General features: G+C 41.4%; 1 protein-coding gene across 6 annotated transcripts in view; it reads right to left on the bottom strand.

Annotated features, from left to right (window-relative positions):
• The window catches only part of LOC112550049, a 330,470-nt gene that overhangs the window by 159,616 nt on the left and 154,482 nt on the right, over positions 1 to 16,372 (bottom strand). The window lies entirely within an intron of this gene.

Genomic DNA, 16,372 nt, shown 5'->3' with positions numbered 1-16,372 from the left:
TAGGGAAAGTAGAGATTTATTTTAGTATATGCTGTTATCTATTATGATTCTTGAAAACAAAAAAAATTGGGAAATAGTTGGATTAATAAACTGGAATCAAGAGTTATGTCTTTTGCTTCTCATGCTGTGCTAAAATATTATGCAATGGGTAAAGGGTCTTGGCTCTAGCAGCCAGGCCCAAATTAGTGGCTGGAATTTATAGGGAAAGGTTTAATTCTTAACGGCCTTGTTTCTGTTGGCTTAAATCAGAAACATAATGTTAATTTCACTTAATTTTCTGTAGTTACTTTTCCTACATAAATATGTTGCCACAACATTGATATGTATAATGAAAATCAAATCACATGAAATGAAATTTATGTTAAATACTGTTCTTAATTTTTAATTTAAAATACACATGATATTGGAATGTGAGTTCACTGTATGAGCTACCCTACAGCTTTGCTCTTGTATATGTGAAGAGTACTAATGCATGGTAGGACATGATGGAAAACCTGGAGAAACATTCCAAAAGATTACTACCTCTGAGCTAAAAGTACAACCATAATTTTGCCAAGAGGAAAACATATCCTTGGGGTTTGTGATTCTTCAGTTCTAGGGCAGGGCAAGACTTCACACAAAGTTCTTTGAATAGCCTCTTCTGGCCAAATAATTTCTTATGTAAGGTTAAATGTCTAATAGTATGTTCCACATTGCATGAGACATGAAGATAAGCCCCTTTACAAGTTTATGTCTAGGAGTCAGACACACATTGTGCCTACTTGGAGAGACTATTTGTGGTAATGCCTCCATCCTCTTACAAAGGAATCTGAATGAAGATAAAACTTTCTAGCCTAATCAAAAGTCCTCAACTGCCAGAACTGAACATTCTTCAGTTTTGTCCTTGTATGGTCTATGTTTAGTTGGATGAAGCAAGATCTCTATAGAGACTGTAACAGAATCTGCCTGTAGTCTCATGTGTTTCTAATACCTACTTCAATGCTTTTGTAAACAGAAGCCCTTTGCTGTGGGTCCTCTAATTGTGCAAAATGCCTCTAGCTCTCCTTGCAATATTCATCAGATTTATGGTGGACAGACTACTCTAAGAGATAAAGTGCTAACCTTCAGTTGGTTTAAATAAGCAGAGCCATAGAAGTCAATGCAGTTAAGTCAATTTACACTAGCTGAGATCCTAGCCCAATGATTCTTAACCACAGAGCTGTGGCACCCCAAGGTGCAGCATGGTACTTTTAAGGGTGCAACTCACTCATCCTCGCCAGATCAGGAGGGATGTGGATAGTATCGAGAGGGTCCAGAGGAGGGCCACTCGCGTGATCAGGGGGCAGCAGGGTAGGCCCTATGAAGAGAGGCTATGGGACCTGAACCTGTTCAGCCTTCACAAGAGAAGACTGAGGGGATCTGGTGGCTGGCTATAAACTTGCCAAGGGGGACCAGCAGGCAATAGGAGAGTCCCTGTTCCCCCGAGCACTAGCGGGAGTAACAAGGAACAACGGCCATAAGTTGACTGAGAGTTGATTCAGGCTAGACATCAGGAGGCACTGCTTCACTGTCAGGGCAGCTAGGAGCTGGAACCAACTTCCAAGGGAAGTGGTGCTCGTCCCTACCCTGGAGGTCTTCAAAAGGAGGCTAAATAAGACACCTAGTCGGGGTCATTTGACCTCAGCATCCTTTCCTGGCCATGGCAGGGGGTCGGACTTGATGATCTGCTTAGGTCCCTTCCAACCCTACCAACTATGAAACTCAGTTATAGAGAGGCAAAAGGTTGAGAACCATTCTTCCTAGGAGTCCTATCCAACTGTCAGTGGAATGATGGAAAGATTGATGGCCTTCCTCCACCCCACCAAGTCAACCCAGAAAGCTTTGGGAGAACCTACAAAACTTGCACAATGGTAGATCTCACTGGGAAAATGATGATATATACAGTGAACTGAATGCCTATACACAGAAGTTTAGGGAACCCTCCTTCACATTCTTCAATGGTATCTCTACGTATGCATTATATTGTTTTGTTTTTTATATGTAGAGTTAGATAGAAATGCATTTCCCTTTACATGCTAATAGACAATATTTCCACAAATTGAATTAACCATCCTTTTTTCACTATCAAGATTGATACATAGAACCATAGAAAATTAGGTTTGGAAGAGACCTCAAGAGGCCATCTAATCCAACCGCCTGCTCAAAGCAGGACCATCCCCAATTAGATTACCCCAGCAAGGCTTTGTCTGGTTGGGTCCTAAAAAACTTCAAGGATAGAGATTCCACAACTACTCTGGTTAACCTGTTCCAGTGCTTTACTACCTTCCTAGTGAGAACATTTTTCCTAATATCTAACCTAACCTCCCCTTGCTGCAACTTGAGACCGTTGCATCTTGTTCTGTCATCTGCCACCACTGAGAACAGTCTACCCCCTTCACGTAGTTGAAAGCTGTTATTAAATTCCCCTCAGTCTTCTCTTCTCCAGATTAAACAAGCCCAGTTCCTTCAGCCTCTCCTTATATTGCCCAGTCTCCTAACCATTTTTGTTGCCCTCTGCTGGACTCTCACCAATTTGTCCACATCCTTCCTTTAATGGGGAGCTCAAAACTTGATACAGTATTCTAGATGTGGCCTCACCAGGGCTGAACAGAGGAGAATAATCACTTCCCTCAAGTTGCTGTCAACGCTCTTACTAATGCAGTTTGGTATGCCATTCGCCTTCATTGCAACAAGGGCGCACATACACACACACACACACACACACACACACACACACACACACACACATGTATCAAGAGGTCATCTAATCCAACTGCCTGCTCAAAGCAGGACCATCTCCAATTAGATCACCCCAGCAAGGCTTTGTCTGGTTGGGTCTTAAAAAAACTTCAGCTGGGGTTATCTGACCTCAGTCCTCTTCCCTGCCAGGGGCAGAGGGTCAGACATGACGATCCATTGTGGTCCCTTCAGACTCTACAATCTATTCATCTATTGTTGGCTCATATTCGCTTTATTGTCCATTGTAGCCCTTAGGTACTTTCTGCAGAGTTGCTGCTTAGCCAGTTGGTCCACTAGCTTTTGCTACTTGCTTTTTTATCTATATTTTCTACATGTAGCCTCCAGTAGATTTAAAACCCTAAACAAATTGGCAAGCCTGCCCCATTTCTGGGTAAACATAGTTGCTTCTGACATTTCTTTAAACTGCACACTTTGTACTATACTGAGGGCAATGTTGTTAGCATAAAGAGATAGCAACTCTTATCAACTTCAGGTTTAAGTTTCAGTTCTCTGTGGCATAAATTACCAATCGATCACTGCCATTTTGGTATGTCAAAAATGAACAAAAGCAGCTCCTGACTTATTATGTTGAATAGGGATTCAAATCATCAAAGCTGCGTCGTCAAGAATCTCTCATTTGCAGCATCAGCCATTACTGTTCTGTTCTTCTACTTAAATAATTTTCATTTGATGAAAGAAAAATCCAAACAAATTGTTCTTTTTTTGATAGTGTATGAATCCTATCAATCTGGTTAATCACAGCTCTTAACAATCTTCCATTATGCTTTAAAGAAGTATCCTATGTTAATTTCTTCAGTCTTCCTAGCCTACCCTTCACAATTAGCAGTTTAAGCTAGATAAATTCATATAACAAAGTAAAATGCCAGCAGTACTATTCATATACCATGGTCAAGAGCCAATACTTGTCATATTTATTAAAAGCTTTCTTATATGTTATGAAACAAATTGCCTTGCAAATGTAACTCAGTGTAAACCTAAATGAACTAGCCAAGTTTATATGGACCTGCATTAAAAAGTATTCTGCTTGCCTGTGTTTCTCATCACTTCCTATTTCAGTTCATTAGTATAGTTATCAGGCATCCAGATTGTATATCACCTCTGTCCACGAACCCTGATTGCTTTAGTATAGTTATACATTTCATTCATGAGCAATGCAAATACTTCTACTTCCTACTTATTTTTGTAAACAAATTTCCCAATAGAACCTGAGAAAATTCTTTGGTTTGTTGGTATAAATACTTGGTGCTATGTTAAGGAGTTTGCGGGGGGCTCCTAGAATATAAAATTTTGGTCTTCCCTATAACTCAAGAATATTCAGTAACAGCAATAGCTACTTTAAATTAAGACTGAAAAGATCAAAAATACTAAGTCACTTGAAAACAAATGGAAAATCCAGTTATAAATGAAATCCCATGTACTGGTGTAGCAGGAGTTTTGGGTAGAGACCTGGATAGCCTAACCAACTCTTCCTGTAGAGCTCCAGGAATCCTTGGGGATTCCTCCCTTTCCTCATTCAGAAACTCAAGATCTTCAAGGCCAGGGCACTTACTATTGTAGTGTCATTAATGATCCTTAGCTGTTAATTAGACTATACACCAAGAATACTGTGTATTTCAACATACAGCAAAGGCCTTAGAAATCTAAAGTTATGATCTTTTTTTTAAGAATATCAGCTTAAATAATAACTACCTCTGTTTACACTGAGGGCCAATACTACTTTTATTAAATATAAAGATAAAGATATTTCTACTCTCTTCTTCCTTATGTAATAAAAAGTCCAGATCCAAGTTCTCCATTATACAATTCGGTAGAACATCTGCAGGCCAGATGAGTGGCACAAGATCGGTATGTGGGTTAAGTCCCATGATCCGGCCACAAGCTCAGATCAGGCTGCACGTGCTAGCCCAGACCCACATGATAGGATCAGGCTGTGTGCGCCTGCCCAGCCCCCGTCAGCCAGATCTAATGCACAGGAACACATTATCTGGTCTGTGGGGCTCTACGCTGTCCAGAAATTTGGCAGCAGGGGAGCAGCAATTAACACTGCCACCTTTCCCCTGCCACCAGATTTCCAGACCCTTGCATGTAGTGACAGAAGTTACAATTTAGAGAAGCTCCTTAGTAGAAGACTGAAGAGGTTGAAAATTGGCAGATGGTCCCTCAGGGAGCTAGTTATAGCTAGAGCCAGACAAAGGGTCTGCAGAGATTGCCTCCTGCTTTACAATAAAGTTCATTGTTTAGTTCTTATAATTAATGTATGCCTTTATTTCCTGACCTCAATGATCACTCCATGATGTCAAGAGTGGAGAATGAGAAAAAACGTGAAAGAATTTGATATCCAAACTGTGAGAAAGTGAGAGAGAGGAAGGGTGTAGGGCCCAAGTTACAAGTAGGGGTGATACTTACCGCAGTGTGGAAGCGGCCCCAATTGGAGCAAGAAAGACGCTGATGCGCTTCTGGAGTTCCTGCTCCCTCCAGATTGCTGGAGGGAGCCCAAAAAGGTGTATTTCTGGCTCCAGAGAGGAGCAGCCAGGGGAGAACACCGGCAGAACAGGTGAGGGGATGCTGAAGACCTCCCTGGCCAATGGAGTCCTGAGTCCATTGGTGGGTGGAAGGAGTGGGGCCGGCTGGCTGAAGGCAGTTGGAACACCACTGCCAAGAACCCAAGTGCGGAGCACCAGGCCACCATGAGGATCTGGTGAGCAGAGGACCATGGCAGTGAGGACCATGACAAGAAGCCAGCAAAGAAACAGAGTGGAGAGAGTGGGTGAGCCCGAGGGCTGCTGAAGACACCGCCTCCCCCCCTTTTTTTTTTGGTTTTCTTTTTTTCTCTCTTCTCACCGTACCACAGAAAGGGTGCAAGAGATGAGCTCCTTCCTCGCAGGAACCTGGTTTGTACCGACCAAGGGGAGCCAATCTGGAAGGGAAAGTGACTTGATGAAGGCCCATTATGCCAGTGAAAAAACTAGGGGCTGTGGCCAGGCACCCATAAAAGGGAATTGAATTGATTTAAAATTGATCAGGCTAGGGCTTCCTGTTAAGCTGGTTTACTGTGACTTGTGTACCAGCAGGGAGCTTAATTTAAGTTGATTGCCTCATGAACTTTAAATGAATTGATCATGAGGGATTGCTCCATGAATTGGAGATAAATTGATTTGTTTTATGGACCCTTCAATGAATTTTAGGTCTGTCAGCTTGTGACAAACCGAATCTAGTTTAGTGTGTGTTTGCAGTACAACATTCATGTCTCCCAATGAATGTCTTGGCCATCCCAGCCCAAATTTGGACAGTCTTCTTGTGAAGAAACCAATTGTTCCAGAACACAAGAAGCAACCATGTCCTTATGGGAAGACATATACCTATGGACACAACTACAAATACCTTCATGAAGGTAATCAGTCTCAGTCATCTGTAGTTAATGAACTATGTGCTATGTGCAGAAAGACAGCTGCCAAAAGTATAGGTCAATCAGATCCCAGTATAAGGATACAAGTCTATCAAGAGTTGGATGAAAAGTTTCCCACCAAAAAAAATCAAAAACTGAATTTGATCCTTTGTCAGTCTGAGAGAAAAAATGAAACCTCCTGAAATATTCAGAGATACTTGTTCAAAGAGCTGCAGAAAGAGGGATCACAAAGTGAATATTAATGACTTAACTCCATGAGTAAAGTGCTAATAAACTCTCCTCTGTAGATGGGTATTCATTGATTTTTGTAGTTATTGCTAAGAGGGAGGGTGTATTGGTAGGAGTTATAACTTAGAGATGTTCCATAACAGGAGACTGAAGATGTTAGGAATTGGGAGATGGTCCCTCAATTAGGAATCTACCTCATTAGAGCCAGACAAAGAGTCTGCAGAGATTGCCTACTGCTCCATAATAAATGTCATTGTTTAGTTCTCATTCATGTACTCCTGTATTTATTGAACCCAGTGACATTTACTAAACCCAGTGAAGAGCCCACTGCCTGGAGGCTGAATGACAAGGCTTCATGGACCATATCTGGCCTGCTGGTTAAGCATACCTGTTCTAAAACACTGCTGAGTTGATTGCACTAATCTAAGTTTCTGCAAAATGACAAAGGCAGCAAACAGTTTTAGGCTGTATAGGGCAGTAAAAAAAAGTTTTAAAAGTCTTTTTGTAGAATCATGTTGGTGTCTACTAAATTCTATAGGACTTTCCTATTAGGAGAGTCAAGTAAAGTTATTCTGCCATTAAGAGCTATAAAAGGCATTTTATGAAATATTGACATGATGAACTCCATAGACTTTACTAGTGCTGTCATTGTAATATCTCCCCATATTCCTTCTCTCAGAATCTTTCTGCATACTCAAACATGCATAACTATGCAAAGTATGCATATTTAGCATAATATAGTCATTTGGTATCCAACACTGAAAATGGGTAATAAATGCATAGAATCAAAAAAATTTGGCAGGGCAGAAAATTCCTATGACGGTGGAAATGCAAAAGAATCCTTTTTAGACAGACTATGAAACAAACTAAGTGGCCTCTTTGAGTGCTCATTTTAAGATTAACCAAGTTATAACAGGATCTATTGAATATTAACTTGAAAGTACAGCTAGACACAAATAGCATCATTGACTTTTGCAGCACAGATTAAAGATCAAAATCACTGTGGTTTCTTTTTAGACTTATGAAAAAAACCTCCAAGGTTATGCCCATCTAGCATGGAAATAAAAAAATTACAATTTTTCAAACCATATCAAGAGTTTTACAAGTTCAGATGTCACATGTTTATTCAGTTAACAGTGGTGAGAATGAGCCTACTTCACATAAAAATGAAATTCAGCTCCAACAAATCTGATTCCTCTGTAATTATTATTTAAAGATGATTTAAAAATAATTCAGGATACATAATTTTCTAATTATCTGGTAATACATTTTATCCTATACAGATGGCATTATCAACTGCACATGGTTAGGACATAAATAAGACCCAGAAATTAAACAGAAAGACAGGTACACTAAGACACAGAGTCTTTACTGCCTACAAATTTCACACAACTAATATTTTCCAATCTTGACACTGTAAACTGATGTCGCACAAACCCTATTAGTATCATTTTGGTGGGAGTTATATAGTCAAGCAGCAGACTGATCCTGGAAGGATTTGCTACATGGACAATTTCCCCAAGTGTTCCAACCTAAAGAAACAGCTAAGAGAATTAAGATAAATAAATTAGAACACTGTAAATTAGAACTTACATTACAATATCTTCTGGTGCCATCAGTTACAGAGCAGCTGGCAGCTCCCTCCTTTCTCTCTTGCCTGCTAATATTTATTTTAAAGGCACAGTGATTGTGCTTGCAGTCTATGACAAAGATTTCCATTCTTTTCACTAGACCCCCAAAGTGATTTTGTCCACCCAACATCTTAACTAACCACTTAATTATCTTTCTTGAGAAAAATGTTACCATGAAAAATAACCTCCTCAAAAAATAGTAGAGGCTTTGAAAAACAATTCTTAGCTGGGTACAAACAACCTGAGAGGCAGAAGAGAGAATTCTATTTCATTTTATGCACCCAAATAGTTTTCCAGTCATGTGACTGGCATCTGGAACACTTATGCACAGTTCCCCATGCAGTGTGAATGCGTGTCCACGCTGCTACTGAGTAGGCTGCATGCTGAGTGGGTAGATACATGGCTCTGGATTCCCATAACTGAACTTAAGTCCCACCCCCAAAATGCAGAAGCAAGAGGGCACTCCATTGTTTTAGTCCCATTAAGCAAGTTACTGGAGCACTCATCCAGGAAGCATGCAGCCTTTCCTCTCACCCAGAGGTGATTTGAACTTGCATCTCTGATTTCCCTAAGCTGTGCCTAACCATGAGACCAAGCACAGATTATACCACTTCTGGCTCAGGCAGTGGCCCGGTTATCCACACATAGGACCACACCATGGCATCTTAACCAACCAGAACTGAAAATAGCGTCAACTATTTCCTATTCTTGAGATCTACAGAGCAGCCATAACAGTCTTGGATTTTGCTACCCAAAAGTTGGTCCTTTTAGACTTCATCTTTGTTCCCCACTCCACCAGTGACCTGAAGAGTGATTACTTTCAAAGTCACACAGCTTCTCAGTGCCTCTGTTTCCCCTCCCCAGTGCGTGGGTAACTTAGATTATAAGGTTTTCAGAAGAGTTGTCTTTGTACAGGGTCTAGATCTCAGCAGGGGCTTCAGGTGATACTTTATCAAAAATACAATTATATGCAAACTTGGCTCCACCTACAGATTACATGTAATTGCACACCATTTATGACCCCACACAGTGCAGTGTTCTGTCTACCTCTAAACTGTTTAGACCACACCCAGAGCCTGAGAAGTCTGCTGCAGCCTGAAGCAGAAGAGACTCATTTCTAAAACCTAGGAACCCAGGTTCTCCATTACTGACCTCAAACTCAGGAACAAGGGATAACTTGTAACACTTATCTCCCAGGGCTGATTTGATTAACAGGGGTGGGGGGGAACTGTTGGCAGCTGCGATCAAGACAGACGTTTTGGGCTTTAAGGACAGGAGCATCTATTGCCTGCGCCAAAAAAAAAACCTGTCTGCTAGCTGTATCATACTAAACCAGCCCCCCGGGAAGAGACAGAATGCCACATTAACCTTGAATTTAGAAACTTAGAATATCAACTACAGAAAACCATTCTCTCACTAAGAGTCTTGCAAGCGAGAAATTTACAGATGATGCACTATATTGCAAATGGCTATAATACAGAATTCCTCAAAGCACTGTATCCTGCAACAAACTTGCAGTGTCCTGAACTTCCCAGTACGTCCCAAAGGCACAATTTTACTTTTCGTACAAATTCAGTAAAGAAATTACCAGATTATTTTTAATAAACCAATAACTGTGGAAATGGGATGAGTTCATTGGGTAAAGATGTTTTAAAAAATAAAACAAAACTCCATTAACAAAATGTTTGAAATCTGTTACAGCTGTTCGCAGCCCATGTGTTATGTCACCTTCATGTATTCGTGTGTCAAGATGGTTGAAAATGAAGATAAAAGCCACAGAAATATGAAAATCGAGTCAAAATATTGTAACTGACTCCTTTAAAGTTTTTACAATCTACTGCATAACTATTTATTGACTTCTGAAAAGATGGATTATGGGGGTAAGTATTTCAGGACTTTTACATTTACAAAGTATTTCAAAACTGACATATTTCGCTCATTAACTCCTATTAAGCCTACTAAATTTAGCCACAGATTTGTTGGCTATATGCCAACTCCTGGAAGGCAGCAACATAGACCAGACAACACAAAAGTCTGGAAATGCCTTTGGAAAGTTGCCAGATCCTATCTGACCTTTATAATAAGATTTAACCCTGGTTGTTGGACCATATCATTCTCATTTAGGTGAGCAGGCTGGTTCAACTCAAAACCAGGCCAACAACGAAGGAATGCTGTTCCTGCCATTTGACAGCTGCTCAGTGGCCTCTGGGAAAATAGGTTGGTGTTCTCAGGACCTTTTTTAACAGACAGATATATTTATCCTAAAAATTACCATTGCTGTTAGTAATCTCAGCAAGTTACTAGTGACTTAGTCATCAGAGAAACTGAAAAGTAGGTTGGAAGATGTTTTCTTCATAGCTGCCTATCCTACAGCTGTTTTGTAGCTAAATACAAGATTCCTTTTCATGGGACTAACAATTAGGCACCTTACACTACCAAAAAAACAAGAACAAGAACAAAACAAGCACCTTACTAGATCTTCAGGACTAGTTGATTAATATAAAACACACAAAAGTACTTCAATATTCTCTTAATATCTCAAAAAAAAATTGATTTCCATAATGAATCCACAACAGTTCATGTCTCTGCTCTGAGTTCAGTGCACACACACACACACGCGCACACACAAGACTTACCCTGAACTTAACTAGGGCTTTGCTGCTGAATTTAGCAAAAGCTTTGACTATCTTCAAGAAACCATGCAATGGTTTCTAAAGGTTAAGAGGGCCAATCTGAGGGCCTTAAAAATTACTTTAAAAAAGCCACACAGGACTGAAATACCACAATTACAAATAAAGGAGCATTATCCCTTTTCAAAAAAGGGAAGAAGGGGGACCCAGGAAACTATAGGCCTGTTAGTCTTACCTCGGTCCTGGGTAAGCTTTTTAAGAGAATTATCCTGGCGCATGTCCACGAGGGGCCAGCAGGGGAGATTATGCTTAGGTGCAACTAACATGGGTTCATTAGAGGCAGGTCCTGTCAGACCAACCTGGTGGCCTTCTATGACCAGGTGACAAAATCCTTGGACACGGGTGTCGTGGTGGACATAGTCTTTCTGGACTTTAGGAAGGCCTTTGACATTGTCTCTCACCCCATTCTCATTAAAAAATTAGGAGATTGTGGTGTTGATACCTACACAGTCAGATGGGTCACTAATTAGGTGGAAGGCCGCACCCAGAGAGTGGTGGTGGACAGGTCTTATTCAACCTGGAGGGGTGTGGGCAGTGGGGTTCCCCAGGGCTCAGTCCTCAGGCCCGCGCTGTTCAACATCTTCATCAGCGACTTGGATGAGGGGGTAAAAAGCACCCTGTTCAAATTCGCAGATGACGCTAAAATGTGGGAAGAAGTGGGCACGCTAGACAGGAGGAATAGGCTGCAATCGGACTTGGACAGGTTACAGGGGTGGGCGGATGGGAACAGGATGGGTTTCAACACTAACAAGTGCAAGGTGCTGCACCTGAGGAGGAAGAACCAGCAGCATACCCACAGGCTGGGGAACTCCCTTCTCGTCAGTGCAGAGGCAGAAAAGGATCTTGAAGTCATTATTGATGCCAAAATGATCATGGGCCGACAGTGTGGGGAAGTGGCCAGGAAGCCAACCATACCTTGTCATGCATTCACAGATGCATCTCAACCAGGTCCAAGGAGGTAATCCTCCCCGTCTATGCAACACTGGTCAGGCCACAGCTGGAGTACTGCATTCAGTTCTGGGCGCCACATTTCAGGAGAAATGTGGACAACATGGAGAGGGTCCAGAGGAAGGCCACGTGCATAATCAGGGGTCAGCAGGGCAGGTCCTACAAGGAGAGGCTAGGGGACCTGAACCTGTTCAGCCTCCACAAGAGAAGGCTGAGGAGGAATCTAGTGGCCGTTTACAATCTAGTCAGGGGGGACCAGCAGGCATTGGGAGAATCCCTGTTCCCCCAAGCACTACCACGAGTGACAAGAAATAACGGTCACAAGCTGGCAGAGGATAGATTTAGGCTAGACATCAGGAAGCGCTACTTCACTGTCAGGGCAGCTAGGATCTGGAACCAACTTCCAAGAGAAGTGGTGCTGGCTCCTACCCTGGGGGTCTTTAAAAGGAGGCTGGATAAACACCTTGCTGGGGTCATTTGACCCCAGTGCTCTTTCCTGCCATGGCAGGGGGTTGGACTTGATGATCTGCTCAGGTCCCTTCCGACCCTACCAACTATGAAACTATGAAACTATAAAAAGTCAGCTCTGATCCATTATTTCCCAACCACTGGATGTTGGCCCCATGTTTACTATTGCACCTAATTTTGGCTCAGTTAGTCCATAAGCAAAAATGTTACCAACTGAAATATGAGAGCAGATGTTAAACTCCTGGTCTAAGTACAGACAGTCAAAAAGCCCAAGGCTGAATCAATTCAGTTTTTGCAGGTTAGTCTAATCTGCAGAGATTGACCTGATAAGCAAATGAACAGACATTTACTTTTAATTCAGAAAATGCAGCCACATGCCTGTAGTGGCTCAAGCCAGAAGCTGGGGGATGCTAGAGCACACCCACCAGCCGCTGCCAAAGGGAAGAGAGCCCTCCAAGACTTTTCTCCTCCTCCCTGCTGGAACACAGGGGGCTTGGCCAGGTCCCAGCCCTGCTCTGCCTGGACTTGGTGGGGGGAGGGGTGAAGGTACTGGCATTGAATTCATAAAAGCTTGAACAAGAATAGTTCTCTCTCTGAAAAACTATAAACTGAAAAAATATAAGCCAGCCTGGGCTGTGCATTTGCTTACTGCTTTCTGCTGCCCCTGAGGTCTCTGGGATTTGCAGTCCAGAATCAGAGCAGCAGGACTCTCAGGATTGCTCATCACTTCCTCTTCTTGCTTCCAGCTGCCTCTGGGATTTGTAGTCCACAGTCGCAGCTAGCGGTAAGTTTTTAGCAGAGCAAGGCAGCTCTGTACTTGGAGGAAGGTGAGTTTAACCCCCCTCCCTGGCCCCAGACTCCATCTGGGGTTTGCCTGGAGGGGTGGGAGAGCACAGTGAGCAAGCCAGTGAAGCCATGGAGCCAGCCCTCACTGCTCCAGCTAGGAAGCAGAGGGGTGGGTCCAGCCCTGCTCTCTGGACCAGACAGCATGGCCCAACCCAGGGCTGAAAAGCATCCTGGGATGCTGGGGGGGCTGTGATTTAACTTGAACCAGGAAGGGGTCTGCGACAGAAGTTTTATAAACCAGTTTGACTCAAATCAGTTAAGTCTGATACTAAATTTAACGACGGTTTATCTTAAACTAGTTTCAGCCATTTTGAAACTGGTTTATGTGCACTGAGATTCTGTTCTGTTACAGGTTTAAACTAGTTTCTGATTACTTAAACCAGTTTATGTATCACTTCAGTCCCTAGCCCAGTAATTAAGTAAGATATGAAGGGTGAGATTAGCCAACTATTTTCAAAACTCATTAATATTAACAATGAACCCAAATTGTCTTGATTACCAGGATAAAACAACAATACATAGATTCTGCAATAAACTAATTGCATATGAGCAAGCAGGGGCAGTGTGCCATTCTTTTGCATGGCAACAAAAATACTGTGTTTAAGAATCACACCCCCACGACCAAGAGCAAGAACACACAGCCCAACATCTCAACAGTCAGACTGAAATTCTCACCTTCCTAGCTAGCCCAGCCCTCCTGCTTGCCTCTTGAATTCTGTCATCCTTTAGGACTATTTTTCCCTCCACTACTTACCCCATATGGGTTCTCTGGCTACACAAGAGCTTTTTGTAGCCAGTCCTAAAAGTGTTACTAGCCAGGGAAGTCAGGTGCCACTGTCATCAGATGCTGGTAGCACTCATATGGTCAGCTGTAATGTGATGTTCAGAGCACCTCATGTCTAAATCTAGTGTGTTACTAAAAAACTCTTATGATCCAGACAGGGTCATATCAGTGCAGGGCAGCTTGTCCCAGCTGTAGTCTCATTCCTTGAAATTAATGTTGTGCCAGAAATCCATCAAGTGCTAAATTACCTAGAAAAAGAACAATGGCTGATAAGCACCACCTCCCTACCTGCTTACTTCAGGATCAGGTAGCCATGCTGTCTCTAAAGAGATGTAAGGTTGCTTTCCTAGGCTCGAGGATCACATAAAGTAAATCAGAGTATGTTACATACTAATCTTGCAATGAAATGTCACATGTTTAAAACCCTCCTAACATAGCATCCTTGAAGTAGCCAGTATACCTCAGTTAATCACAGGTGTAAATGTATGTATGTACACATTTATTATGATCTTATAAAACAGAAGAGTCACTGAAAATGGCACATTTTCCTGGACTCATTGACTTTCCTATAGAATCCTTTACAATCTCTTATGTCCTCTAACTTCACAAAAATACAAAAAAAAATGAAAAGGCAGTGGGAGGGCGGAAATCAATTTAACATGTCTTGATGCAAAGGCCTCAATTGTATAGTTCTACTAGATTTTTGTAAGGATTCTTGTAAGATGTATGTGGAAAAGCACCTTTACTGAGTCACTGCGTGAGACTGAAGAAAAAAGCAAACAATATGAATTTGAACTTTAATATTTTTTGTTGGAAAGCTATTTTCAAAATGTTTAAGTAAACTATACAGAGATTCTTGAAGGACAGAAGACTAAATATGAATCCATGATCCAATAAAAATATTTTGCAATCTCAAAACAGGAGTGCACAGCAGCATTATAATTCCTGCACAGAGCAGTAGCATTGCCATACATCCTTGCAGTTGGTATTGGTATTTGCAATAACCATCAGGCAAGTTTATAAGCTTATTAAACCCAAAACACAGAAGACAAAGGTTCACAATAAACATGGATGAGAGAAAAAGAGATTAGAGTGTAAATGACAGAGGAAGAAAAAAAGATTAAAATGCGTGGGGTATAACGTAGGTGGAGAAGAATTACCACAGGCATGTTTTAATACAGGAGAATAAGGTTTTCCAGCAAACACAGGATAGGCTAGACATACTTTCAAAAACATTCCTAGTAGTTAATCTCTCAACTGTGCTAGTGGTTTAACAGGATTCTAATGCTACAAACAACTTTTATTACATACTTATCTCTTCCCCTTCTTAGCAAGGATATAAAGTGTGAAGAATGTAATATGTATTTCCTATGATTTATTAGAGGTGCACTCTTTTCATGAGTTTAGGGGCCTGTCTCTGATTAACATGAAGACTCAATTGCATGCATACAATAAGAAAATTACATTCATCACTTTTTTGCCCTGCACATCTGTGGGAATCTGCCAACAGCTTCAACAGCCCAGTCCTTCACTAAAAAGGGAAATGACTAGCAAGCTCAAAAAATAAACCTCTGACCACTTTTTAAAAAGTTCTCTTAATAGTGCAAAGGCTCCTCTCTCAAAATGGAGTTAGGGAAAACAATGCTGAAATCTTGGCACCCCAGTTGAATGGGCTGACAAACAAGCCCAAGAACTAATTAGTCCTCATTGCAGATGGGTTGTGTGCGGATACTGCATCGCCCTACAGGCAGACAGACTACTGAAAGTAACTACAATCCTACCTATGAGGGACACAGGAGCAAGATACGTCTCCTTTCAATAACAAAAACATTAAATGAAAAGTAAAACAGATGGTGCAATAGTGACTTTAGGGAAGGTAACCATTTATTCAGCACTCTCTCTCCACCATGAATTTTTCCAACGTTTGAATAAATATGGTACCCAAATTCATACTGCCTCTGGTCTTAATTTTGTAAACCAAATCATAATTGACATCTTGCAAAATTAATACTATGCCGGGTGTTACTTTTCCTCTACTGCATACACTTATCGTTTAATCAGAACAAACACACTATTCCAGGTTTGAAGGTTGCCATCTAAATAGCTGGAGTTTTGGGGTTTTTTCCTAATGTCACAGCTTTTGCTCTGAAAGTTTAGATGACAATCAATGTGAGATGAACACTTTAAAAATACACTTTTGGAGAAAGAGGTTATGTTTAAACAACAGGTTCACTGGCTAAAAGTGAATCATGTTTTTGCCAGTCAAAATAGTGTCTGTCTTTCTCTCGTGCTCTCCGTTTCACCAGAGTGAATTGACAACATACTCCTCCTCACATGCCACAGCCAATTTAAAAGAGTTGGCTCGTAACAACTTTATCACTGACCACTGTCACACCACTTCCATTCTGTGCACCAGCAACAAGCGTGGGGTTTGTAGCAGATCCTTACACTTTCTTCTCATTTGCTGGATTATCTTTACCATTTTTTTAAAGTTTGATTATTTTAACAAGTGCAAAACATTGGTTCGGTAGGAACAGTGACATAATTTATCTAAATTATGCATCATACATTCCAAAAACCATAAGACAAAATC

The sequence above is a fragment of the Alligator sinensis genome, unplaced genomic scaffold (assembly GCF_000455745.1).
Source record: "Alligator sinensis unplaced genomic scaffold, ASM45574v1 scaffold181_1, whole genome shotgun sequence".
Classification (NCBI taxonomy): Eukaryota; Metazoa; Chordata; order Crocodylia; family Alligatoridae; genus Alligator; species Alligator sinensis.
Note: the sequence above shows the minus strand (reverse complement) of the source record. Positions and strands in the feature narration are given on the sequence as shown.